Genomic DNA, 26,660 nt, shown 5'->3' with positions numbered 1-26,660 from the left:
AACTAGAGGCCCAGTGCATGAATTCGTGCACAAGTGCGGTCCAGCTGGCCCGCCCCAATTGGGGCCGGATTGGGCCTGGCCTGCTGGGGGGAGGGGTTGTGGGCAGTTGGCCGGCTGGTCCCACCCACTGGTCAAACTCCAGTTGAACTCCCGGTTGAGAGGACAATTTGTATATTACCCTTTTATTATGTAGGATAGCCTAATTCTACTACTCAGAGAAAACCACATTAACCTTTGGTGTATTACTTACAGGCATTTTTATGCATATTTAGTTGAGATTGTACAGTGCTTATGGTTTTGTCTTGCTTATTTAATGTTATAAATGTTTCCTTATATCCTTAACAATTCTTCATTAACATTATTTTAATGTGAACATAATATTTCATCCTATGGTTGTGTCATACCACTTGCTGTCAGACATCTAACTTTGTTCTGATTTTTCACTACCGCAATAACAACATGGCCATCTCTGAAGGAAACCTCTTGTTTACATTTCTTGCTATTTCTTCAGGGAAGATTCCTGGAAAGGAAATTTATGGGTCAACAGGCAAGAATGTTTAATGGACATTATGAAGCATTAAACTAGACCACAGTGTGCTCTGCCTTTGTGAACAACAAAGGAAAACATGGCTTTCTAAGACAGATTTGAAATCAAGATAAATTAAAACTGAGCATTTTGACTTAGAATGGATAGATCAGCAGTTTACCTAGTGGTGCTACTTTTCTAACCAGTAGGGGGCAGCACAAACAAATACCATCAGAGATCCTCCTTGGCCATTGAACTTGAGATGTGTGTGTGTGTATGTGTGTGTGTGTGTGTGTGTTGCCAAACTTCCTTTGTTAAAATTTAGTAACAACGAAGTCATCAAATTTGCAAGGAAGGGCCAGAGAGGAAAATCTATTTGACTCGAAAGATTTACAATTTGTAGGAATGTTCTGGAAAACTGACCCAGATGGCAAAGGGCTAAAGAGAAAAGGGTCTTTCCAACATGGGCTTGCTCCAGAGGCTAGGGAAGCAGGTCAGGGTGAGAGCAGCAGCAGAAAAAACAGTGCTGGTCCGTGGGATGGATGGTGGTGTTCTGTGCTCCGCAAGAGGGAAGGCTGAGGAGTGACCTTATCGTCCCAAGCAGGATAGCCAGAGGAAGGAGTCACATGCTAGCCAGCCCGAGGAAGACCTTTGGAATAGCAGGCACAAGGTCAATGATGCAAGGAAGGGAGGTGTTAATGAATCACAGAGAAATATGCTGCGTCTAGAGTAATGCCAAGGGGCGGGTGAGCCTCAAGAAGGAGCATGACGGCAATGTACCTGGAGCCGGGCTTGTTGACCCGAGAACTGTGGGCCATGGAGAGCATCCTTACAAAGCCCATGCATACCCCGAGTGTGTGCAGGGCTCATACAGAAAAACGGGCAGTTTTCTGGGGGGGGGGGGGGGAAGAGCTACAGTTTTCAGGAGTCTATGGCCCCCAAACAATTAGGAGCAAGTGATCTGTGTATATTCCTCCAACTCCAGAACCAAGAGTACTCTCTCCCCAGAGCTGAACCCCTCTGCCCTGTTCCAAAGACACCTCTGTCCCTACAAGTGGCAGGAAACCCTGCCTAGATGGAGCGGTGGGTGCACCAGCCTCATTTCTGGGTGATGGAGGGCTTGGCAAGAGGTGTGGGTGGGTCAGATGGTACACGAAAGACCCAGGCTGTGCACTGGGAGAGCTCAGTGCAGGACACAAATGGGAGGTGACCTGAGTCACAATCTGCAGCTGCCCACCTCACCCTTCTTTGTACCCAAATCCTGCTCTTCCTTCAACTCAAGTCCCGCCCCTTCTGATCACTCAGATATCTGCCTCTCAGAACTTTCCGGCCTTTCTGTTATTATTGCCCACTTGGTAACGCTATGCTGTGTTGCCTCGAATCATAAATGAGTCACTTCACACGTATGTGTCACAGCCACAACCGAAAGTGAGATCCCAGAGAACTGGGACTTTGTCTTCTGCATTTCCAAGTGAATAATTATTAATGAGAAATTAATTGAAAACTAATCATAGGTGCTAAATTCTAAGAGATCGCTGTGTTAGACGCCTTCACATACAATTAAAATTTAATAGTATCCCAACATCCCTATAAAGTAGGTATCAATGTTCCCAGTTGACTGGTGAAAAATGGGGTTTGGGAAAGTAATTAAGTAGCTCTAGTAATTAATTCAGGACCATGCAAATATATGTAGGAGCCGGTTCTTTTTAAGTCTCGCAGTGCCAAGCACACAGTCAATTAGAGTAAAAATGAAGTAAAATGCCTTTAGCATCCCTCTCTGATGAATTTGAGATTTTAAAAATTGTTATATCGAAAAGTAACTAAGTTAGCCCTAGCCGGGTTGGCTCAGTGGATAGAGCATGAGCCTGTGGACTAAAGGATCCCAGGTTCGATTCTGGTCAAGGGCACATGCCTAGGTTGCAGGCTCGATCCCCAGTGGGGGGCGTGCAGGAGGCAGCCCCTTAATGATTCTCTCTCATCGTTGATGTTTCTATCTCTTCTCCCTCTCCCTTCCTCTCTGAAAATCAATTTTAAAAATATTTTAAAAAATAAATAAAAGCAACTAAGTTCGAGTTAAAAAATAAGCAAAACCCAACAAACCATCTGAGCTTGCATTCGGCCCTTTCTGACCTCTGTTTCCCAAACAGGCAGGGGACTCACCTGGAACTGAACCAGGGCAAGCGAAGGAGGGGAAGCAGGAGGCCCTAGTCGGCTAGGGTTTCCTGCGGGAAAACCCAGGGGCTGAGTGTCCCGCTTCCTTCTGGTCGATTGTTCACAGGAAGGAAGGAAAGGGGCCCCTGTTCTTGCTCCAGAATCCCGTGATGCCCACTGTTAAGCAAGCAAGAATATTGATTCCCCACCCCCACCAAGAAGCTCTCCACATCTCCCCTCCCTGGGGCTCCTGAAGGGGGTGTGGGGGTGCTGGTGGGTGCAGCTTCCTTTCTTTCCTCCTTGATGGCAAATGAGTGCACGTTTAACTTATCACCCTTTTCTGAACTCATCATTTTTGAACTCTGCTCCAGAGGGAGCATCTTAGGGTAGTCCAGAGGTAACTGAGAAATTAATTGAAAGCTAAATAATAACCAGAAAAAAATACGACAAGGCCCGCCCATCACCACAAGTCCCATCTCTCATCACCACAAGCCCCATCTTCATTGGTGCTGGGGGCTACTTCCAGCTCTCTGCACCATTTAGCCCCCAGGATAATGAGGTTCTATGTAATTCTCAATGTTATTTCCTATATTTTTTTGCCGGGGGTGGGGGGGGGACGAACAGAATTAGATACATCACAGAGCAAGCACACTCCCCTGCAATATAGTAAAATGGTTAAAAGTACAAATTTCCAAGTCAGACTGCCCAGGTTCAAATCCCAGGTATGCCTCCTACCAGATGTGTGGTGTCAAGGAAGTCCCTTAACTTCTCTGTGCCTCAATGTTCTCATCGGTAAAATGGGCATCTCTATATATAAAATGCCAGTGTCCATGAGGACTGTGATGACCAAACCACCGGTCACCATGAGGGTGGGTGGGCGGGGCAGCGAGCAGCAGCAGGCTACCGTGTGCGATTTCACGGGCTGGGCCTCTAGTAATTAATAATATCAATGGGTTTGCTGTGGGGGTTCATTTGTGTAAGGTGCTTAGAACCCTGCCTGGCAATTAGTAAACACTAGACAGAGAATCAGTCATTAAATAATTCCCATAACTTCCAGGACATCTCTGCCTTTGGCCTGGTCAGTTCTGTGTTGCTGGAGCCCGTGCCCCGGCTTTCCTTGAAGGACACCTGCTTTCATTTTCTTCCCTTGTATGACTCCTGGGCCTCTCCACAATGCATGTGGCTCAGGCTGAAGAGGGAAATGGAGCAATCTTGTTACTTTATTATGGAAGACAGTTTTAGCTTCCTTTATTGCTGCTCCCTCATTCCAGTGGGAGGCAGACAACGTTTCATACCTAAAGGCTTCTCACCATGCCTTTCCAAGAGAAGATCAGTCCCCCCTCCCCCCACCCCTGGAACAATAGACAATGCCCCTAACTGTGTTCATGATGCAGAAAGAGCTTGGTCGTAGAGTTTTAATAATAGCCTTTGTAGGGGAGGAAAAACTATTTCTCTATCCTCTTAGGTTCTGAGCCTCAGGATTGTAAATGACAGCATAACAGGGAAAAGCATACATATTTTACTGGATATTAATATTTTTACATGGCAGAGGGCTTCATAGAAAAGAAGTGATCAACTCAAAGAAACAGACTCAGGGGCTAACACACCATTTTAACAAAGGCGAGAAATTGTGGAAAAGAGATTAGACAAAGGAAAGGGGTGTAGGCCCCTCGGGGTGGTAAACTGGGGGAAAGTGACTAGGAAGTATATGGGGGAAACTAATGGAAGATAAGGGTCGTTTTATCAAGGGTTATGTGTGCAGGCTCATCTCATTGTCAGCTCCCTGTCTTTGGGTAATAAGAATGTTTATTTCTTCCTGGCACCCTGGAAATTACTGCCCTGCTTTTAGGCAGAAAGGGGTAGTAGAGTGTGGGCAAAGAAGAGGCAAGTCTGCTGACTTTGGGGGAACCACCATGAAGAAGGATTCTGAATCATCAGTGGCTCTCAGGGGAAGGTGGAGAGAGTGTGAAGAGGAGGGAAAACGTGCCTCCGGTCACAACTGGGGGCTGCTGGGAATCCAGGCCAAGCTCCTGCATCTCACAAGGATTTAGCCCTGGAGAAACGGAGGTGGATTAGGAATTTCGACCTATAATGCAGGTGGTGATAAGGAGGGCCTGGGGGGAGAAAGTGTGTGTGTGTGTGTGTGTGTGTGTGTGTAAGAAGAGATTGTCAAAGAGTGAAAAGAGGCAATTACAAGAGATTCTTACAAGTAAATATAAAGCTTTACTTACAGAAGGATACAAAAGGAAGGGAGAAAGGGGGAGAGAGAAAGAAAGTTCAACTTTCAGAATTTGTTAAAACTAGAGAATTTTAGAGCTATGAGGGCTCACCCCAAACCTTGCCCAAACACACCCCTTTTTCAGATGAAAAGTTGAGCCCAACCGCTTGCAGGAAATCATGTTAGTTCCAGGTTTCAGGGTCAGAAATTAGATTCCTGGACCCCCAAGCTGCATCCCCAGTTTTTCCCCGTTCCTTTCATTAAAATAGCAGGGCAGTGCTAACAGGGGAGCTTACTGGCCCTGGCCCATTTCAGCCACTAAGGCACACGTTTTAGGAAGAACAAACTCTTATATCAGGTTTCTCAACCTCAGCACTATCAACATTTGGGGCCAGGTAGTTCCTTGTTGTGGTGACTGTCCTGTGTGTTGGAGGATGTTTAGCGACATCCTTGCTACCAGATGTAAAGTGCCATTGGCATTTGCCCCGGCTCCCAGTTGTAAGAATTAAAAATGTTTCTAGACATTGTTAAATGTCCCTGGTGGGGTAGAGGTGGGGTACCAAATCACCCCTGGTTGAGAACCAGTGCCTTATATCAATGTGCTTACAATGAGTTCCAGCATCTCATGGACTAAAAACCCATAAAATCCTAAAGGTTGAGGGCCTTAGGTCATTCATCAAGAATTAAGTTATTAATATATTCCAAATGATTTTTAAAAAAATGAATTTCTATTGGTTTCAGAGAAGGAGGGAGAGAGAGACAGAAACATCAATGATGAGAGGGAATCACTGATGGGCTGCCTCCTGCACACCCCACACTGGGAATCAAGCCCGCAACCAAGGCATGTGCCCTGACTGGAATCAAACCATGATGTCCTATTTCATAGGTCAACACTCAACCACTGACCCATGCCAGCCGGTCTCCAGATAATCTTTAGAAAGGTGATTTGTTAATCCATTAATTCAACAAACACATATTGTTTAAGGACTGTGTACCAGGGGCTGTGGAAGACTTTAGAGAGACAGCGGTGAATGAGATGGCTTTCAAAGATTTAAAGCAAGACCAGTGATATGACAATGAATGGTCATCGTTAGGATTTAAAGGGTTCCACAAAAAATGGGAGAAGGGAAAGAAGCCCGAGAAGAATTCAACAGTTAGAGGATGTGGACAGAAAACCAGAGAACATACCGCCACACAAGTCAATCTAGGATTGGACTGCTGAGAGCATGGACTTCAAAGTCAATTGCACCTGGGTCTGAATCTCGGCTTGGTATGACTTGAGCAAATGCTTTTCTTACCCTCAGTTTCCTTATCTGTAGAATGGAAATAATAACAATACTCAGCTCATGACTGTTTTGAAGATTCAATAAGATAATGCATGTATAGTTCTTTGCACATAGCCTGGGACCTGGTAAACAGTAATTCTGCAGAAGTTCCTCTACTCATCTTTCAGCTCTTACTAGTCTACAGTCAGGAACAAAGTCATGCTCTAGGCAAAAGCACACGACTGCTACCAAAGAGAGGAGTAAGTCCTTGGGCAGTTATTTTGATTTCAGGCATCTGATTGTCCCTTATTTATGGCCTATTGGTTGTATGCGTGCTTGGTTTTGAGGTGTCTTATGAATATTACAACATCCTTTATTTCCTATATGCACAAAAGCAATGAGAATGTTGAATGTGCTACTTTACAGGAGATGTTTGATCATAATGGAAATGCAAGTGGAGGTCATTTTTTTTTAATTGAAAGTCAGATCGTGGAGAATTTGCATGTGCATTTGAGGCAAAGCATTGGGCAGTGGGGACAGTGATACATATAAAGTGCTTAGTAACAAGCTTGGCACACAGTAGGCACTCAAGGAATATCTTCCATCATCATCACCGTGCAGAAAAGAGGGAATCCTAGAGTAGGTAAAAATTATAGAGATTATGCACTCTACAGTTACCAGCCAGAGGCAAGGAAAAGAGACAAGCAAGTTGGAAAAAATCTCAAATATGTGGCTAGAGTTGGGCATCAACCTCAGAAGCCTCATGCAAATTTAGGAGGCAACTGGGGATTGGAGACACAGGGGCTTAGCTCCCAGAAAGTGGAACTTGCCGCTTGGAGATGTTTGTTGCAAGCCATGGGTTTTCCACGAATTTAAGGTTCCTTTCAATCTGTTCCTCGTTAAAATGAATCGTGGGTGGTTGGGGTATGGATCCCATAGATCTCTGAGCCCTTTATGGAAACCATCTGGGAAGGGAGTGTCATTTGCCTCAACAAACGTCCAAATTGATGTATTTTAAGGAACTATGCCAAGGGAAGGCTGTATGACCGCAGCAAGGAGAAACAGTAACTTCAGAGCATAACACCTTCTCTTCCGTGGATATGCAAACTTAAACTCTGCTTGGTCACCTTACATTTACAACTCATTTTTATTGACTATGTAATATGTGCCGGACAGTATCTAAGCATATTTCATGGCCTTTCACCAAAACTCTATGAGCTGGATACTGTTATGTTCTCATTTTATACATACGGAAGCTGAGGCTCAACTCGCTTAAGGGATCCATGTAGTCAATTGTGCAAGCAAGAGGCGAGCCAAGCAGTCTGCCTCCCCAGGCCATTACCAACTGGCCCTTTAACACCTGACCTATTTTTATGTATAAAAGCTTCTGTAATATCATCATATCGCTATCAGGGAAACACGGTCATTGAATTGACGTCAAGGAGAATTATGATCAAGACAAAGCCATTTGATTTAGAAACAAGCACATCATTGACCCTTGAGTGGGTGAATTCTGTGAAGCTTACAGAAGTCAAGGGAGGTGAGAAAAGGGAGCCCTGGGTTTATATGTCACGTTCAGGAGTTTGGCAGAAACAGGTGAAAAGAAATAGAATTTTAACTACAAGGAGCAGCCAGCCATGTAAAGGCTTGTTTCTCCTTCTCCCCAAGGTGAGGAAGGCACACTGGAAGGCAGGAAAGGAGGCTGGTAGAGGGGACGAGGATGAAAGGGAGGAAAGATGCTTCATGGAAACACGTGGGAAGCGATGGTGCTCAGGACAGTAGGGGGAGGTTTGACGTCCAGTTAGATTTGGAGATGATTTGGGCTTTACTTGTTAACGATCCCCCGATGAATCAGTGGTTAAATTTTTAGTAATCTGGACCCACACCAAACTGAAAGCCCACATCCTCCCGGTGTGGATGGTTCATTTTCTAATTATTAGAGGAAGTGGGTGTGCCTCTCAGAGCTGCTACTAAATAGCTCTGTGATCTTAGACCAATAAGTCACTTCTTATCTCTGAGCCTCAATTTCCCCATCTGGAAAATGGCAGATTTCAATGAGATCCTGGGGTCTTTTGCGAAGTAGTAACTTCCCATAGGAATAGAAGAACGTCCTGCCCCTTTAGGAAGTATTAATACCCCTACTGTGCGAGCCTTACCTTAGAGTGGGAGAGCGGCCACAGTCACTTCCCTCCATGCTGAAGAGAGGTGCTATGGCCAAAACTGTAAACAAACCTGTATTATATTCATAAATGCATATAATGCTCAATGACATTGTCTAATTTGTTACTGGGATTCTAAGGGCATCACTCTAAATACTATGAAAACTCATGACCTTCATTAGCCGTGTACGTATCTGAGCCTCAGGAACATCATGGCTGTGGCTGGCTTGTTGCTGGAGAATGACATTATTGTCATCTGAACGTACAAGTCCACCCGTTAGTAGAGGGATTACTGAGCCCCCTACAAGCCCCGTTCTCAGGAAGGAGACACATGGTGTATTTGTGTTGCCAACCACCAGCCATTAGCAGCAGCTAATAAGCAGAAGTTCCGCTCACCATCAGAACTATCCGATTCAGCTCAGCTAATGCACAGAGTGCCTACTACGTGTCAGACACCAAACAGGAAAATGGGGACCGTAGATACCAGTTTTGCTGATCAAAGCCTGTAACCACAATACAAAACACAAAACAGGAAACCCTGACAAGTATCTGACTAACTGGTATGCGACCATTAGGAATACAAGGGGCACAACCCATCAGCTAGAGGGGTGTGTATGTGTTTGTATGCATCTGTGGTGTGTGTTCAGTGTGACCGAATAGGCTGAATGAGGTAGAAGGTTTTGAGGTAGGCCCCCACACAGAACCCCTGCACTAGTGATGCTTTTTTTTTTAAATTTTATTTTTTAGTGAAGCTTTTATCTCATTATGGATCTGCTATTGCTCATGACCATGTACCACGTATACCTGGTGTTCCAGCAGCTTCAACACACACACACACACACACACACACACGCGCGCGCGCGCGCGCCTACCTCTAGAGTGCCTTGCTGTAAACTAATGGCCCTGAACCAGCCATTTGATTCAAGATGTAGGCAGTATATTACAGTAGCAGGGCCCCAGGCTCAGTTTAATGCCCTGCTGCAGCTGCCTGGAAATTCTTAATGACTTTTTAAATTTTGTTTTTAAATCTTCACCCGAGGATATTTTTCCATGGATTTTAGAAAGAGTGGAAGACAGAGGGAGAAACAGAAAGAAAGATCCATGTGAGAGAAACACATTAATTGGTTGCCTCCTGCATGCCCTTGACCAGGGCCTGGGCCGGGGAGGAGCCTGCAACTGAGGTACATGCCCTTGACTGGAATCGAACCCGGGACCCTTTGGCCTGCAGGCTGACACTCTATTCACTGAGCCAAACTGGCTAGGGCCTTAATAACCTTTGAGCAAGGCACCCCACATTTTCAGTTTGCACTACAAACTATGTAGCTGCTCTTTGTTGCTCGATACCCTTTTGTGGGGCCCGTGAGCCTAAAACGATTTTAATAATAATAGTAACAACACACAAGAATAATACATAATTTGCCTTTCCCACTCTCCTCTCACACAAGTCCACAGTGGCGTTTTCCTGAGGCCGCATCACATAGGTATTGTTACAGAGTGAATGCAGAAGCAGATACGAGAATCCAGCTGTTTTTGTCTGCAGGAAGGCACTGGAGAAACTTCCAGAAATAAACCGATGCCACTCTTCTCACTGTATGCATGCTGCTTTTGGAAAATATAGTCAGTTTTCACAAAAATATGTTACTTGTGTTCTTAAAATTGTTATTAAAGGAATGAATTAATTTTTTCCTCAGCTTTAGTTTTTAACATATTAAAATATGGATTGATACAATTCACAAAAAATGAAGGGTTTTTTTTGAGTTACAAATAAATTCTAAGAGTATACAGAGGCACACAATGCAATATACAGATCATGTATCCTAGAAATGCGCCCTTGAAAACTATAGGATCTTATTAACCAATGTCACTCCAATAAATTTAATTAAAAAAAATAAAGGGGTATTGAGTTCAAAAAGTTTGAGAGCCATGGTTCCACAGATAAATACTATTTCCACTAGAAGAAAAGGACCATGAAGGAATGTTATAAAAAAAAGATACAGTGGGTTTGGTTATACTTTATTAGCCAGGGTTCCACAGAAAAACAGAAAATTTGGGAAATGAATGTAAATGGAGGCTTAGGATAGGGATCAGCTCACGTGACTACGGAGGCCAAGAAGTCCCATGACCTGCCCTCTGCCAGCTGGGGACCTGGGAGAGCCAGTGGTGGTGTTCAATTTGCATCCCAGAGCCTGAGAACCTGGGGCCCTCGTGTCCAAGGGAGAGAAGACGGCTGTCCCACTCAAGCAGAGAGCAAATTCCCCCTTCCTCTGCTTTGTGTTTGTTTTGTCCTATTTATACTCTCAATGGATAGAACGATGCCCATCCACATTGGGGAAGGCCAGCTTCTTCACTTAGTCTACCAATTCACAGGCTAATCTCTTCCAGAAACGTCCTCACCGACACACCTAGCAATGATGTTTCATCAGCTCTCTTGGCATCCTTTAGTCCAGGCAAGTTGACACATAAAATTAACCATCATACTTATTTATGTAGATAAAGATATGTCTATGAGGCACAGAGATCATCTTTTCCTTACCCTTGAACTTCTGCACAATTTCCCAAACTGTCATCTAACACAATGCATTTGTTTTTACTTGTTTTTCTCCTCTGTAGAAGTTCCAGAGTGGCAGATTTGGGGTTCTACCTAGCCATTGGAACGTTCCAGAATGGAGTGGCTACTTAGAGAGGCAGAGAACACCCCTCCCCTCAGAGGGTTCCAGCAGAAGCTAGCTGCCCACTTCTGGAAGGTGCTGCCCACTTCTGGGGGGGTGCTGCCCACTTCTGGGGGGGTGTTGCCCACTTCTGGGGGGGGTGTTGTCCACTTGTGGAGGGGGTGCTGGAGAGGAGTTGAGCATGAGGCAGAGAATTGGACAAAGTGACCCGAGAGGTCTTAGGCACGTCTGGAATGTTAGCACATGACAGAGTGTTCTTCCTGACCACATCCAAACTCAGGACTGAAGTAGTAATGAAAGGGTACAAAAGTTAAAAGAAAAGAAAAGAAAAGAAAAGAAAAGAAAAGAAAAGAAAAGAAAAGAAAAGAAAAGAGAGAGGCTATTCTGCCAGATCCTAAGCAGTGGGTAGACACCAGAGGTTCTGGTCTTGCCCAGAACGGGCACCAGCTGGAGCCTGGGGAGGAGAACTTTCTCTGAGTGACGCGTGTACGTGAGGGACAATGGGGTGGGCAGGGCAGGGCACAGTGGGAATGAAATGGCATGTTCTCATTCTCATGACTCTGACTCATGGAGATTGACATTTTTTAAAGCCACGGATCGCTCCCTTCCCTTTTAGGGGCCTCATTCCTCTACTTCTAGCACCAAAGTGTTGACGTGCTTTCTCCCCACTTGCCCTTTGAAAGTCCATCTTGTACGGGAATGCTGAGGTGTTTGCTGTTGATAGTTCAACACCTCACCCCTGGGAAAGAAACAAGGAGATCCTGGAGACCCTGTCTTTACTGCAAGGAGCAGATCTCCCAAGGAGGAAATCTGAGACACTGGGTAAGCGAAGAAGGCATTTGGGTGGGTGGGTAGGAGCTTCCTAGAATTTTTCCAACTGTGCCTACTGTTCTACAGGGGTAATTGATTGCGTCTGACCTTCCTTCTCTGCATCTATCTTTCCCTCTCCGTCCCCGCTTTCCCTCTTTTCTCCCATAAAATCTTTTACGGAGCCTCTGGTTATATCCCAGGCATTGCCTACGTACCATACTGGGGATTCAGAGATCAATAATGCTGTTATTCATTTTGTAGTTTGTGAGCGGAAACACAGGTGAGCTGATCACTGTGCCAGATGGAGGCAAAGGCTCTAGGGGAAGGAGAACCAAATGCTAGGGCGCCCCGCCTGGGATGGGGGAGGACACTCCTGGCCTTGCTCCTGGAGGGGAAGTGGGTGTTTAGATGGGGAACGAGAGGACGAGGTGCTCCAGGCCCCGAGAGGGGAGGTCATGTGCCCAAGTCCACACCGGTGCGTGGCTGGACCAGCGCTGACACCTGGTTCCATAGCCTGTACCCTGGACCTAAACATAAGCAGCTCACCTGGCCCAGGGTGAGGAGGAAGAAAAGGAAGAGTGACCGGAATGAGTCAAACTTCACACAGCAGCAGCCCTGTGGTCACTCTGGTGAGCAGATAGAGGGGCAGGCACGGATGGACCAGAGGCGAATAAAGCCCGCTTCTTTGAGGTGCTGGGAGCTTGTAGTCACATCACAAGCTGTCTGGCATCCATCCATTGAGCGCCTGCCCTGGGCCAGGACAGACATCACTGCCTCCCCTTCCGGAGCTCTTGTTGCTCCCCAGTAGCTCCGGGCAGACTGTGCTAAGCAGGACTCGCTGTTCACGGCTCAACATCATTTCTGTAGATGCTGTGGTTGCCACTTCTCACCGCTTCCTCAGAAGACCTCCTGCCCCTCCTCCTAACAAAAACCCCCCCACTCACGCCTGTTCTCTCTCCTTTCCTGCCTCCTGCTCCCCCGTCAGGGGTGCGGAAGAGTTGGGAGTTGACCCCAGGGCAGGTTTCCTGCGAAGAGGGGAGGCAGGGGCCCTGCGGAATAAGCAAGAGTTGGCCGACTCCCGCCAGCTCGCTTGACAAAGCCATTTGGTCCCCTTTACCTGCCTGACGCCCCGCTGAGAGCTTACTCTCCCGGAACCAGCGGGCCAGGGAGAATGGCCACCCCTCCCACAAGAATGCAAATAAACAATTGGCTCTTAATTTCAAGTAGCAAGGACAGGAACCCATCCAGCCAGGAAATCCAAATTGAAGAGTGATTAAGTCATTCAAGTCCCTGGCTGGGTTTAACCTCCAGGCTTCCAGGGCCGCAGATGGCTCTGCATTCCTCTTAGAGACTGTGGTTGTTTGTTGTTTGTAGCCACAGGTCTTAGGAGAGGACCTCACCTCTCAATGAGGGGCCTCCTTGTTCTTATCTGGCAGCTCTCTGGGTGGGCAAGCCCGAGGACAAGGGAGCCAGACTGCTTGGGCTTGAGCCCTGCTCTGCCACTTGCTGTGGGACTTTGGGCAGATTCTCTAACACCCCGTGCCTCAGTTTCCTCATCTGTGAAATGGAAATGATAATGCGGCCGGCCTCATACCGCTGTTTTGTGGTATGAGGAGAACGACATTAGTTGATATTGGTGATGTGCTTCGAACTATGTGGACCCTTTTAAGAGTTAAACTCACAAAATAAATGCATGATGCAGCTGTGGGTGGTACTTACTTCTCTCTTGTCCTTCGCTCACGATGTCAGTGATTGGACAGAAGGAGTGGATTTAGCAAAGAGGCTTAAGGGCCAGGAACTTTGGGGTCAAACTCTCTCGGTTTAAATCCTGACTCCACCACTTAATTAGCAGTTGTCAGAGAATCTCTCAGTTTTCTGGTCTATAAAATGGGGTTATGATTGTACCTATTTCTTAGGATGGTCAGGGGGAATGAGCTGTGTCAAGTTCTCAGTGAAGCGCATGGAAATAGGAAGCATGCACTAAGTTTTAGCTATTATTTTCAAGCATTCTGCAAAAAAAACAAAACAAAAAAAAACAGTGCTGTATAAACACAGCAATTTTAATAGCATAAGTTACAATAAGTCCAAAGCTAACATACTGAGCAAATGTGGCCAGAGCCCCAGCCAGCTCCTAGAAGCTGGCGGTGTGCAAGTTAATGAACAACTTGGCAGCTTGGCGAGGTGTGGACGAACTCTGCTGTCCTGCCTCTGACTCCTGGCTCTCCGGCTTGCTAGAGGCGCGATGTTGGGCAAGTTAACATCTCCAAACCTCAATCTGCTTCCTTCCGCCCACCCTTCCTTCCTTTAATAAAGATTTATTGAGTGTCGAGTCAGTGGAGGCACCGTGCCAGGCTCTGGGTCTTCCCCTACGGGACAAGTCAGGGATGCAGCCCAGGCAGCTGTAAGGATGAGAGGAGTCACTGTCTGTTGGGGGCCCAGCCTGGGACCTGGGATCCAGTGAGCCCTGCTCATGCTAAGCTCATGTCCTCAGCTCACATCTGTACTCGGGTTCATCATCCCTTCTCGTGGCTGGACAGGTCAGGGGAAATCATTGTTCAAAGTTACTCGTTTTGTTTCTGTAGTGGCAAGTGAGCGGGGATAATTTTTCCCAGTAAATTTAGGATATTATTGGTAGATTAGTCATCCAAGAAATTAAAAAAGCAGAAAGCACAGGCTACCAAGCAGACTCAATTAAGATTTCCTCTTGATCTTATTTAGTCCTGGGCTCTTTTCAAAGCAAATTTGGCCAACATACAAGTCTTCTCTCTAGGACAGCATTTCCCCAATTATACTGTGGAATGCTAGATCCTCAACTGTTAATAGTATTCCATGGAAAGAAATGAAATTATTGAATGTTTCTCCCCTGCAGACCACCACCAAGTTATTTTTTTGAAAAAAATATTTTTATTTTTATTGATTTCAGAGAGGAAGGGAGGAGAGAGATAGAAACATCCATGATGGGAGAGAATCATTGATCAGCTGCCTCCTACACGCCCCACACTGGGGATCGAGCCCGCAACCTGGTCATGTGTCCCTGACCGGAATCGAATCAGAGACCCTTCAGTCCACAGGCCGACACTCTATCCACTGAACTAAACCAGCTAGGGCCAAGGTCTTAATATACTCATGCATATTACGCTATTGTATGCAGTATTTCCAAACATTATTTGACTAAGGCAGCAGTTCTCAGCCTGTGGGTCGCGACCCCTTTGGCGGTCAAACGACCCTTTCACAGGGGTCACCTAAGACCATCCTGCATATCAGATATTTGCATTACGATTCATAACAGTAGCAACATTACAGTTATGAAGTAGCAATGAAAATAATTTTATGGTTGGGTCACAACATGAGGAAGTGTATTTAAAGGGCCAGAAGGTTGAGAACCACTGAACTAAGGGATCTTTCTCCAGCAACACTGGGCACATCCTGTGGTAGCCTTCCTCGGAGACCAATTTAAGAAATGTCCAGCTGGGAGACCTAAGACAGACTTCATTGATGAAAGCCAGGCCGAAACACCCAAACTCTGGTACTGTGAGTATCATATTTATAAGGAGAAGTGAAACAGGTGTTGAGTGAGGGGCTGGTCTGTGTTCTTGCCAGGCCAGAACTGCCCCAGTTAATGCTGGAGAACGAACAGAGAGTCTTTGTGAAGGGCGGCCATCTACACGCTGGCTCGGCTTACCTTGACTGGGGTGGACACCAGACCCTGCCAGGGACCCTTGTTCTAGCGGACGGGGCATCTTTGCTCCACCCACTTTCTACCACTGCGGAATTCTCATTCCCCACATCCAGCAGGCAGGCAGCCTCCCGACAGTTGGTGGTTTGGATGAGATTATTTATCTTCCCCAAGCAGCTCTGCAACTCCCTCTTCCTAAATTGGGAAAAAGTCGGGAAGAACTTACAACGGGAAAGAAAACGGTGTGCTTGTGGTTATTTCTACCTCTGAAGAGCTGTGTGACTTTGGGAAAGGACTAAACCACTTATTTTAGTCTCAATTTCTTCATCTGTAAAATGGGGATAATAATAGCGTGCATGTCATAGTGTTGTCTGAAGAGAGAGAGTTGTAATGGTAACCGTGTGTGTGTGTGTGTGTGTGTGTGAGAGAGAGAGAGAGAGAGAGAGAGAGAGAGAGAGAGAGAGAAAGATTGTGTCTTTTTTCCTTTTAAAGGGGCCACTAATCGCATCATGAGGGCCCCATCTTCATGACCTCACCTAGCCCTCATTACGATGGAAAAACATCGATGTGAGGAAGACACATTGATTGGTTGCCTCCCACACGTGCACTGACTGGGGCTGGGGATCAATCCTGCAACCCTGGTACGTGCCCTTGATCGGGATTGAACCCATGATCCTTTGGTGCGAGGGCCGATGCTCTAACCACTGACCTGCATGCTCTAACCTGGCATGCAGGCCAGGGCAAAGAGGGGCAAGGAAAACAACTATTCTTTATCACAGTCCAGTGATACAGAGTGCTAGAGAGGAACCGTCAAGAGAGAGGATTTTGGGGGGAAGAGGGTCCTCCGGGGAAAGCCAGGGTTCAGTTAGAACAGTGGTTCTCAAAGTGTGGTTTGGGAACCCAGGGAGTCTCTGAAAACGCTCAGAGGCTCACAAATCCAAAACTGTTTTCATGGTGATACTAAGATATTTTTTGCCGTTCATTCTCATTCTCTCAAAAATGTACAGTGGAATTTTCCAGAGGCTACATGATGTGTGATAACACAACAGATTGAATGCAGAAGTGGTTGGGAACCCAGCTGTCTTCTATTACACCAGAAGTTAAAGAGATTCACAGAAATGTAAATCAACGCCATTCTTCCCCTGACTTAGAAAAATACATAGTGATTTTTCATAAAATATGTGATAGTTTTATTAGTTATTTTATAATAAATTAATTTTAATGTTTAATTTCAAATTCAGGAAGTATTGATAGATATAACCCACAAACAAAAGCTCTTTGGGGTCCCCAGTAATTTTTCAGAGTACCCTGAGACCAAAGGGTGTGAGAACCACTGAGTTAGGGCACCAAGGCTAACAAAATGTTTAGAAAAAAAGGTGAAGATATAGGAGATTCTGCTGACGATGGACGATGAGTTGCAGAACAATAATTAATCCCAATGGGTTAAATCTGAAAAGAAAACAACAACAATACTATACACACTGTTAAATGTATATAAATTTTTTGGGGGGACACCCTGTACAATCAGATGGAATTAAATACCAGCCCTTTAGAATGGATGACAGATATTTCCAAAGACAAAGAAGAGAGTAAAAAAACCAATATACCAGAAATACCCCATTGCTACCAAGAAAAGGAAGCGAAAACTGTTTTCTCTGTATCATCCAAACTTCTTCCAAAAAGAACAAACTTCAAGGCTCTCAGTTTTCTTCTGGAAGTTAAGAAGAGAGCAGAAGGAAGGAAAGCTAGTTTTCACGTGTGCATGAAGCTTGCTGCGGGACCAAAGGTCACTGATTTTACACCCTGGTGCTAGATCAGATGCTCAGCTTATTCTCCAATGGTCCCGTTTTTATGGGTGGTGCGATACTGCTGATGTATAGAGAGGGCTGATGCAAGTTCTATATCTAGATGAGTATTTCTCATGAGTAACTACATTAACTTATTTTATGACTGGAGCTCTGAGGACCTGAAAACTGTGTGTTTTCACACTGCCCAGGCCTGGGGGACCTACCTATACTCCTCACAACCTCTGTACCTGGCATCAGCAAAGGGTCTTCCTGGCGCCTCCATGGGTTCCATCTACATTAAGGAGCTAAGTTATGGAAGGATATGAGGCTTTCCTTCACTGGCATAAATTTTTTGACATAGTATGAGACGCTGAAGTATTATGGAAGGAAGTCCAACCTGGAGATCAGACCTTGAACACCTCAATTCAGTTTATTCCCTACCTGTTATAGATCAGAACCCAAGGCATTAAATGCCATGATTCTGTAAAACGGAAGTGGGTTTCCCTAGTCGTCTGGGATGGACGCCATCTGACCTGGAAGGAGTACAGTGTAGCTCCAGAGCACTGAATTGGGATCAGGGGTCCCTGTCCTGTCCGTTCTCGTCTGTGTATAACTTTGGACGAACACCTAACCCCGAACTCAGTCTGGTACGTCTTTGGGGATGGATGTGCGTCATGGGCATGGGGTGGGCAGGCCCTGTTCTGGAAACAAAGGAAAAGTAGCAGAACAGGCCTCTGGATGAACAGGAAGTGGATGGTGCTTTTGATCCCAAGGCCCTAGGCGGGCACCTGCTTCTTTGCCCTGTCCTGAGACGTGCCAGCTTCCCTTCTCTAGCTGCATTGCTGGCAGGGGAACGGGTGAGTAGGTTGGGAACAAGAGAAGGGGGGGGCAGGAAGTTCCTGGGCTTGTGGCAAACTGGAAGCTGCATGCCCTGTCCAAGGGGAGAGGGGTGCCCCAGCTCTAGCTGACCGTGGCCGTGCGGGCCCACAACGTGATCAACGCCAGGTCTTCCAGAGTGTCCAAGGCAAGCCGAAAAACCATATTTTTGCATGAAGTTTTCTGATGGTTACATGTGAGCAACTATTTTTTTAAATGTTGACACACTGGGGATCAAAAGATAAACATGGAATGTACATCTAACTGGTCCACGGGCAGCCCGTCTGCAGCTGCTAGAGTCTGGAGTTCAGATAGTCATGACCTCTTAGCTTTTGTTCTAGATTCCTGCTACAGTGTGTGTGCGCACACAGGTTCACATTCCAGTAAAGGAATCTGATGGCTCAGTGCACCTCTTTCATGCCAGCGTTTGTCACAAAGTTTGGCTGCATTTGGGTCAAAAGCTTAAAAGGGGCTGCCTGAGGCCTACCTTGTCAGCAGGGACCTGGATTGGGCCAACTTTCATTTCAGCGGCTGGTGTGCCTAATACAGATCTAGAATTTTCCTCTTCCATAAATGAGTGTTTAAATAGTGATCTGTATTGGTTTGTCCTAAAAAAAAATTTTTTTTTTTATTTCTTAATAAGAAAAGGCAAGGTTCCAGTGACCTTTAGTTAGAATTTTGGTAAAAATTTGGGTGGTGACAAGTACAATGTATTAATCATCCTTAGGGCAAAGTTCTGATTTACACCAAAATGTCAGCTACTTCTTATTTTAAGACAATTCCGTTTACAGCCCAGCCAGTGTGGCTCCTTGGTTGAGCGTCGACCCATGAACCAAGAGGTCCCAGGTTCCATTCCCTGTCAGGGCACAAGCCTGGCTGCAGGCTCCATCCCCAGTATTGGGTGTGCAGGAGGTGGCCGTTCTCATCCATGATTCTCTCTCTCTCTCTCTCTCTCTCTCTCTCTCTCTCTCTCTCTCTCTCCCCCCCCCTCTCCTTTCCTCTCTAAGAATCAATAAAAACATATTTTAAAGAAATTAGCAACCTCTAGGATTAGAAGAGACTTTAACCTCTATAAACCTTTGTTCCAGTCTCTGAGTACTCTTTTATGGCATCTCCACGGAGCTGGCATCGCCTACACTGTGGATACTCCTCTTTACCAGCGAGCGTACTTCTCCCAGAGGGAGCTTCTTTTATCCTTGGCTAGGCCTGGTGAGTATGTTTAACCTTTTTTTTTTTTTTTAAGTTAATTGCACAGTGCCCAACCCGCCATAAGCACTCAGTATAGAATAAATTTGCTAAATGAATCCACTTATTCCCTTATCATCATTTACTGGGTGCACGGGATATGCCAGGCACTGTTCCAGAATTTGGGGCAATACCAGTGAACAGAACAAGCCCACGATCTTGTAGAGTTGAGTTGGCCTGGGAAGGAAGACGTGGTGCAAGCCACTTTTTTAAAGAAGTAAATTATGTGATATGTTACAAGTCACAGATGCCATGGAAAAAGAAAAAATAGAATTGAATGAAGGTGGGGGAGGGAGGGAGTTACCATTTTAAATAGACCCAGTAGGATGGAGCTCATTGAACAAAGACTTCAAGGAGACGAGGGAGTTTGCAACATTTAATGAATGTTCCCAAGTCAGTCTTCCTGTAGCCTTGTAGAAATAGTTTCCTTTTCACCTCCAGGACCTGCGGGATAATTATAGTCATAATAGCTTAATATCTGTTGCACCTCAGCAGAAACTCTAAGCACTTTCTCTGTATGAATTCACTGAATCCTCATAACAACCCTCAGAGATAGCTACTCTGTTATACCCATTTTCCTGGTTGCAAACTGACACACAGCACAATTCAGTAACTGGCTCATACCCTGCAGCCAAAAGAAAGACGTGGCACACAAGCCCCCACCTTCCGGCTCCAGGCTTTGGCGCCGAAGCCCTTGGAACAGCTGCCGGGAAGACATAGCTCAAATTCCCTCCCAGCCCGCACTGCCCCCTCAAGCCTTTCTTTCTCAGGCACGTGCCTGGCGCCGCGTTCCTTTCACTGTGTGCGATTCTTGGGATAAGATTTAAAGCGTTCCTTTCGCTGTGTGCGATTCTTGGGATAAGATTTAAAGCGCCTCCAACATGCCGGGGTTTGTACTGAGAATGCTTTAGCTTTCACTGATGTCACTGGACAAGTGGGGCACCCAGAGCTCCATCGGTTCCGCTCCCCGTTGGGCGCACCATGACCAGCCCCTTAGGTAGGCATTGTAAGGGCGCAGTGATAAAAATAAACACGATTCTCTCCCCTCTCCCCCCCCAGTTCTGACTTAAAAAGACATATCTTTTTCTTCAGCAAATGTCACTGTGGTTTCAAAGACAAAGTGTGATGTGTAAGTGGGCAGCATTTTTTAAGTATTTCCTGCTCAACCATAGGGTGAAATTATGCAAGGCAGTGAGTCCTGAAAAACAGCTGCGTCTAATTCTTAACACCTGCAAAAGAGAAAAAAAAGTTTTGAAAATAATTTTACGTTGTTTTTCATTTTGGGATTGGGTGGTTTTCTATTGTTTCAAGCTCCCAGGGACCTTCCAATTCATGAAACCTTCATCTGGAAAGAGACTTTGGGAGCTTTCAAAGAGTTCTGCAGATCTAAGGGACAGGCTGCACTGAAATGATCCTTGCACAAATGCACTTCGAACAACTTCTGGAATGGGCCACGGGGCTGCTCCTTAAAACAACAGAAGTGCTAATTCTCTAGGGAGCCTTAGAATCACCCCATGGCTTATCCGTGGTGTTTCTAGTCCCGGGTGGGGGGTGGGGAGGGATGATCCCGTCGTGGAGGGGGAGGGGAAGGGGGAGGGGGTGTGTGGTCTCCTGTGAGGGAAGCGCAGCACCGGCCTCCCAGACCTGTGGCATCCTCCCAGGCTTTTCAAGTTCAAGAGTTGGATTTCCTGAAATTGTTGAACTGGATGTAAGTGCAGGCGCCCCTTTCCCCCTCTGCCCTCCTGCCGGCAGCGCGAGAGTGGCTGCTGGGGAGGAGTGGGATGGAGGGAGGTGGGGACCTTCGGAGAAAAACTGAAGGGATGAACACTGAACAGGAAAAGTGGGAGGAGGAGGGGGGTGGAGAGGAGGAGGGGGAGGAGGAGGAGGAGGAGGAGGAGGCGGCGGCTGTAAGATGAGAGAGGAGGGAAACGTGTCACCAGCCCGGCTGTGGGAGCTCCGCAGCCGCCTGGTTTGCTGACTCGCGCTGGAGAGGACTGGAGGCTGGACGGGACCCCGCGGAGGGCAGAGCTGGGAGGGGACGGAGGAAGGAGAGCTGGGCAGAGCGCGGCGGGGAGAGCCCCCGCAATCCCTCATTTCTCTCGGGTGAGAAAACGTTCTCGGGAAGACAGGAAACTTTTTCCTAGGCGCGGCGCGCGGCGTCCGGGGAGGCGGCGAGCTGCGGGTGTGCACGACTCGGAGTGACTCACTCCGGGGACCCCGAGGGCGTGCGCGGGGAAGTCTCCCGCGGGGGCCGGAGTCCTCGGCTCGGCAGTGGCACGGGATTGAGAACAAAATTTCCGGGCACAATCGGGTGGGGCACAGGGAAAGGGGACTTGGGGAAAGCGTCACTTTTGGGGTCGACCGGCTGGGGAATCCTCCAATCAGACGCTGCCTGCGGGCGTAGGGGATCGGACTGGAGACCCCCCACCCCCCACCTCGTGGGGCCGGGAGAAGGCGCGCCCGCGTCTGCGATTGGGGTGGGCGAGGCACCCATGTGGGCGTGCCGCCGATTGTGGGACCCGGGCTGAGCCAGAGATCGAAAAAGAAAGTTCGCTTGTCTCTCTCACCCTCTGGAGGGCGGTGGGGCAGATCGCTGCCGTTCTCGGGCGGGGGCGACTCTGCGCCCCCAACAGCCCATCTTTTCCTGTCGCCCCCTTTTTCCGGGGGGAGGCGTGGGAGGGGAGGGCCGGGAGCGCCGCCGCTTTGTCCCGCGCGCGGCTGGACCTGCGCCGACTGGGGGCCGGGGCGCAGCCCGCGGGACGCCGGGCTGGGTCTGGCGCCGGCGGGAGTCCCCTTTCGCTTCATCTTTCCCGCCCGCCCTCCATTCGGCTAGGCTTTCCCCTGCGCGCCTACGGTGCGTGTGCTCACTGCGCACAGGGGGCGCTCTGGAGCCCCCGCCCGAGCGCTCGGACCCTCCCTTCCCAGCCCTCTTCCCAGCCGCTGCCGCCCCGGATCCGATCGGGCTGTGTACTCGCCAACAGTGCTTCAGGAATCGGCTCTGGGGTGCCTCCCTGGTCGGCAGCAGGGTTTTCCCCTCTTCTACCCGGCCCCTGCCGTCGGTCACACGCCGCCGCCTCTTCCCCCGCGGTGGCGGGAACCCGCGTTCCGTGCGTCAGCAGAAAAGCGGTGTTGATGGAGACCTCGGCGGCCCCGCGGTGCGCGCGGTTTCAATGACTGCGATGCGCTCGCTAGACCGCACGGACAAAGCTCTAGGCCGGAGTCTCCAGGCGCCCTTGCTGGGGCGCTGTTCTGGGCCAGAGGAGACGGGCACATTCAAATGACCCGTGCAAAGGACCAAAGCGGTCAAGGACGCTAAAGGTCCAGTGACCCCCAACCTCTGCCCTCCACTCGCACCAAAGGGTGCTCACTGATCAAGCTCGGGAGCCTGCCCCTTTTGCCCCCCCCCCCCCCCCCCCCCCCGCCACCCTTTGGTGACTCCGACCACCCTGCTTTGCAGACTTGACATTTCGTTGGCCTACATGCAGCAAAATGTCACAGTGCCGCGCTCTGGAACACTGTTCTGGGCTGCAAAGCTCTATCATTGACAACAGGCAGCGGCAAGTGAGTCAGGAGGGGAAACGGAGCTTGCAGAAACGAATTTAGCCACATTTTAAATTTAGCTCGCGGTGAGGTTCCTAGTGCGACTGAGAATGGGGCGGCTAGCTAGCCTGGCTGGCCTGCCTTCTCTGCTTGCAGGATTGAGCCCCAGAATCTGACCTGGGGTGCTGCGCAGAGCCTAGGAGGTATGCAGCAGATAAAGGAAACAATGTTTGGTCCATTCACAAGTTGTCTTCCGGTTTTCCAACCCCAACCACTGTCCTTTCAGTATTTCAGTGAAGCTTCTAACAGCCAGAAGCATTAATGGTGTAAAAAAGAAAGGCATTCGAGAGAAGTTTGTACAGTTGGCTTATTTCTCAGGGCCTCAGTTCAGACCAGCTTGTTTTGAATGAGACCTCATTTCTTTCAGATCCAGAGGGTTATGGACGTATATTTCAATGAGTCAGATTTCGATAATAGTCTGTATTTAAACATTACAAAAATGTTCCCTATTTTAAAATGGTTCAACATCACACACACACACACACACACACACACACACACAGGGTGGAGTTGAGAATGGATTCCATTGGCTACTCCAGGCTTACAGTGCCAGCCTGTACTGGAGCTGTCTCTCCCCTCAGCTCTTCAGCAGTTGATTAGAGTATAGTTGATTAACCCTTTAGTTCCATTCCTTCTTTCCCTCCCTTCCTTCCTTCTTTTCCTTCCTTCCTTCCTTCCTTCCTTCCTTCCTTCCTTCCTTCCTTCCTTCCTTCCTTCCTTCCTTCCTCCCTCCCTCCCTCCCTTCCTTCCTTCCTCCCTTCCTTCCTTCCTGTCTCATAATACACAGAATGGCTCAATTATTGAAAGAAAAAAAATACACCCTGGTTGGTGTCCTCCCACGCCCTGAAAAGTTGCTGGTTTGATTTCTGATCAGGGCACATGCCTGGGTTTCGGGGCTGGAGCCCTGGTGGGGGGTGTGCAGGAGGCATCTGGATGTTTTTCTCTCACATTGATGTTTCTCTCTCTCCCTCTCCCTCTCTCCCTCTCTCCCTCTCCCTTCCTCTCTCTAAAATCAATAAAAACATATTTAAAAAGAAAAAAATCCTAATATTGTCTTTAGAACCCTGTTACACTGCTATGTGAAAACTTCATGCTGGCAATCCAGACCTATAGGTCATAATCTTTTTTGTTCATTGATGATCTATATGCAATATTTAAACTATTTATCAATAGAAAATTGAGTTTAGTAAGGACTTCGTGGCTTTCTTAATTATTTCTCTACCCTAAGGGTTTGTATGCATGTATATATTTCCCTGTGTCCTGCCCTTGCGAGAGGTAAAATGTACCAAGATCTTGATTGAGTTGCAGCCTTTTTTCTTTTAATCTTTTTGCAGAGCTAGATCAATACAGAATTGATTGGAGAAATAGAGTTAGAGTCCCTCTGAAAGTCCCCTACTGTGTTTAACATCCGTCATTAAAAGGTTGTTCCCTGAGTTGCCTCTACATGCAGAATGTAAATGCTTGTTAAAAGCAAAGCTTACAGAAACAACCAGTGTGAAGTAATATCTCAGTTGCTGAAATTTGGGAATCAAACATTTTGTGGGGTTTTATGGAGGATGGGGTTAGGAATTTGGCAACAGAGAGAACAGTGACCGGTTAAGCAGAAGGCACGGTTTTACAAGGGGAGATTCCACTTTGGTGCCTACAAGGAAGATGGGAGCGTGGATGGTGCAAGGTGATGATGGGGCATTAGAGGTGAACTTGATTCAATTTACGTGTTTGTTAAGGGCTGGGGAGTTAAATGAGCTAACTTATGTATTGGGCAAATACTGTGAACCAGGTACAGCCACGGTTATGTTATTTGAGCCACCCAACAACCTGAGCAGATAGATATTCTATTCTCTGCGTTCACATGTGAAAACGGAGGTGTAAAGAGGTTCATAAGTTAATGTCACACAGCCGTTAACCTAAGCTCCTTGTTCTTCCCAGGACATTTTGACGCCTAACCTGGAAGGCCTTCCATGAAGAACCCAGGGTCCCAAGTACTCAGGAAGGGCCTAGTGGTTCACCTGGAAGTTTCTGGATCGGAAGTCAGGACCAGAGCAGTGCAGGAGCTCTGAAATGAGGGGACAGGAGGTGGGTGGACAGCGGGGGAACTGAAGGGATGGTCAGGATAATGCTGACAGTAGTAGTTATTCTGCAGAAGGAGAGAGGCCCTGTAGGAAGTGTGACTATAGAATTACTAGCACTGATCTGGCAGGGGATGGCTGTCATGTTGCAGAGCAGGACCAGGCAGGCGACTGGCATGCCAGACGAGGTGCCCAGAGGGGAAGACGGTGGTGGTGTGGGGGGAAGTCCCCTTGACCTCCTTTGGCATATAAATGAGGGAGCCCCATGAGACCTGCTTTCATTTTCACTGGACTTGGCCCTTTAACATTTGCCCAATCACTCTCTTTCAATATCAATATTCTTTTCTTATGCTTTGCCAGTTTATGGCCTTTGTAGGTCAATTCTTGCATTTTATTTAGAGGAGAGGGAGGGAGGGAGAGAGAGAGAGAGAGAAAAAAAAGCAAAGATTACTGATTACCAAAATTGGATTAAGTTCTGTCTGGCAGGGTTTAAAGAAATAGTGTTTACTCTCTAATTACCATCAACTAGGAATTTAAACGCTCTATTAAATTTGACTTATTTTTTTAAAACTCTCTATTGTTCCAGCTCTAACGTGTTCTGGGATTTGGGAAGCTTTTGCTATTCTTCAAATGTATGGGGGAAATTCTCTGCCTCCCCCCCGCCCCCCCATACACACACCGCTTTTTAAACATATTATATATCTGTAGCAGGATAGTACATATTATATAGACTGGCTTCCTTAAAAAGCAGAAGCTTGCCCAGCCAGCATGGCTCAGTGGTGGAGCATCGACCTATGAACCAGGAGGTCACGGTTCAATTCCCGGTCAGGGCACATGCCCAGGTTGTGGCTTGATTCCCAGTGTGGGGTGTGCAGGAGGCAGCCGATCAATGATTCTCTCTCATCATGGATGTTTCTCTCTCTTTCCCTTCCTCTCTGAAATCAATATGAATATATATTTTTTAAAAAGCAGAAGCTCACGGCCAGGTGCAGTCGGCTCTGCCAGCCTCTGGAGAGCAAACTGTTCACCTAGTTCTTGGTCAGAAATTTAAGGACGCCTGAGTGATGCCTTTCGGATAGAGTGTGGCTTGTTCATCGCCCCCCTCCATCCCCTCCTCCTGTAGTAAAAGGTTAGGCCTAGAATGAAAACCAACCACCTTTACTGTGTGTTTGAGCTTTGGAAAAAAGGTATGAGTATTCCTTATCAAAGTAGGTGGTGTGTGGGCATGGGACTTGGCTGAGGCAAGTTGAGGCATCAAGGGTGTAAGCCTGACCCTCAGGCAATGCCTTGCTGGCCTGACCCTGTTCTCCAGGGCCTCATGTGCTCATGGGTCAACTGTGCCTTGAAGGGTTTGGGGAGCTACGAAACTCACTGAAAGATCTCTCTCCCTCTTTATTAAAGTAGGTTTTTATTGATTTTCAGAGAGAGAGGAAGGGAGAGATGGAGCGAGAGAAACATCGATGAGAGAGAAACATCTATTGGCTGCCTCCTGTGCGCTCCCTGTTGAGCCCGAAACTGGGGTGTGTGCCCTGACCTGTAATTGGCAACCTCTTGGTGCATGGGATGACGCTCAACCAACTGAGCCACAGCAGCCAAGACTCTCTCTCCC

General features: G+C 47.4%; 1 protein-coding gene across 7 annotated transcripts in view; it reads left to right on the top strand.

Moving 5' to 3' along the window:
• The first annotated feature begins 11,602 nt into the window (after window positions 1-11,602).
• The window catches only part of PRR5L (proline rich 5 like), a 77,421-nt gene continuing 62,363 nt past the window's right edge, over window positions 11,603-26,660 (top strand). For 2 of the 7 annotated variants that reach the window (XM_059709639.1, XM_059709646.1), the window contains exon 1: window positions 21,277-21,485. The gene's annotated coding sequence lies outside the window, so the exon portion shown is untranslated. Of the gene's footprint in view, window positions 11,811-17,453; window positions 17,909-19,225; window positions 19,347-21,275; window positions 21,486-26,660 lie in introns of those variants that run through there. The other 5 variants (XM_059709642.1, XM_059709644.1, XM_059709640.1 and 2 more) reach the window with 5 other exon arrangements.

Source organism: Myotis daubentonii, chromosome 9, assembly GCF_963259705.1.
Source record: "Myotis daubentonii chromosome 9, mMyoDau2.1, whole genome shotgun sequence".
NCBI lineage: Eukaryota > Metazoa > Chordata > Mammalia > Chiroptera > Vespertilionidae > Myotis > Myotis daubentonii.
Note: the sequence above shows the minus strand (reverse complement) of the source record. Positions and strands in the feature narration are given on the sequence as shown.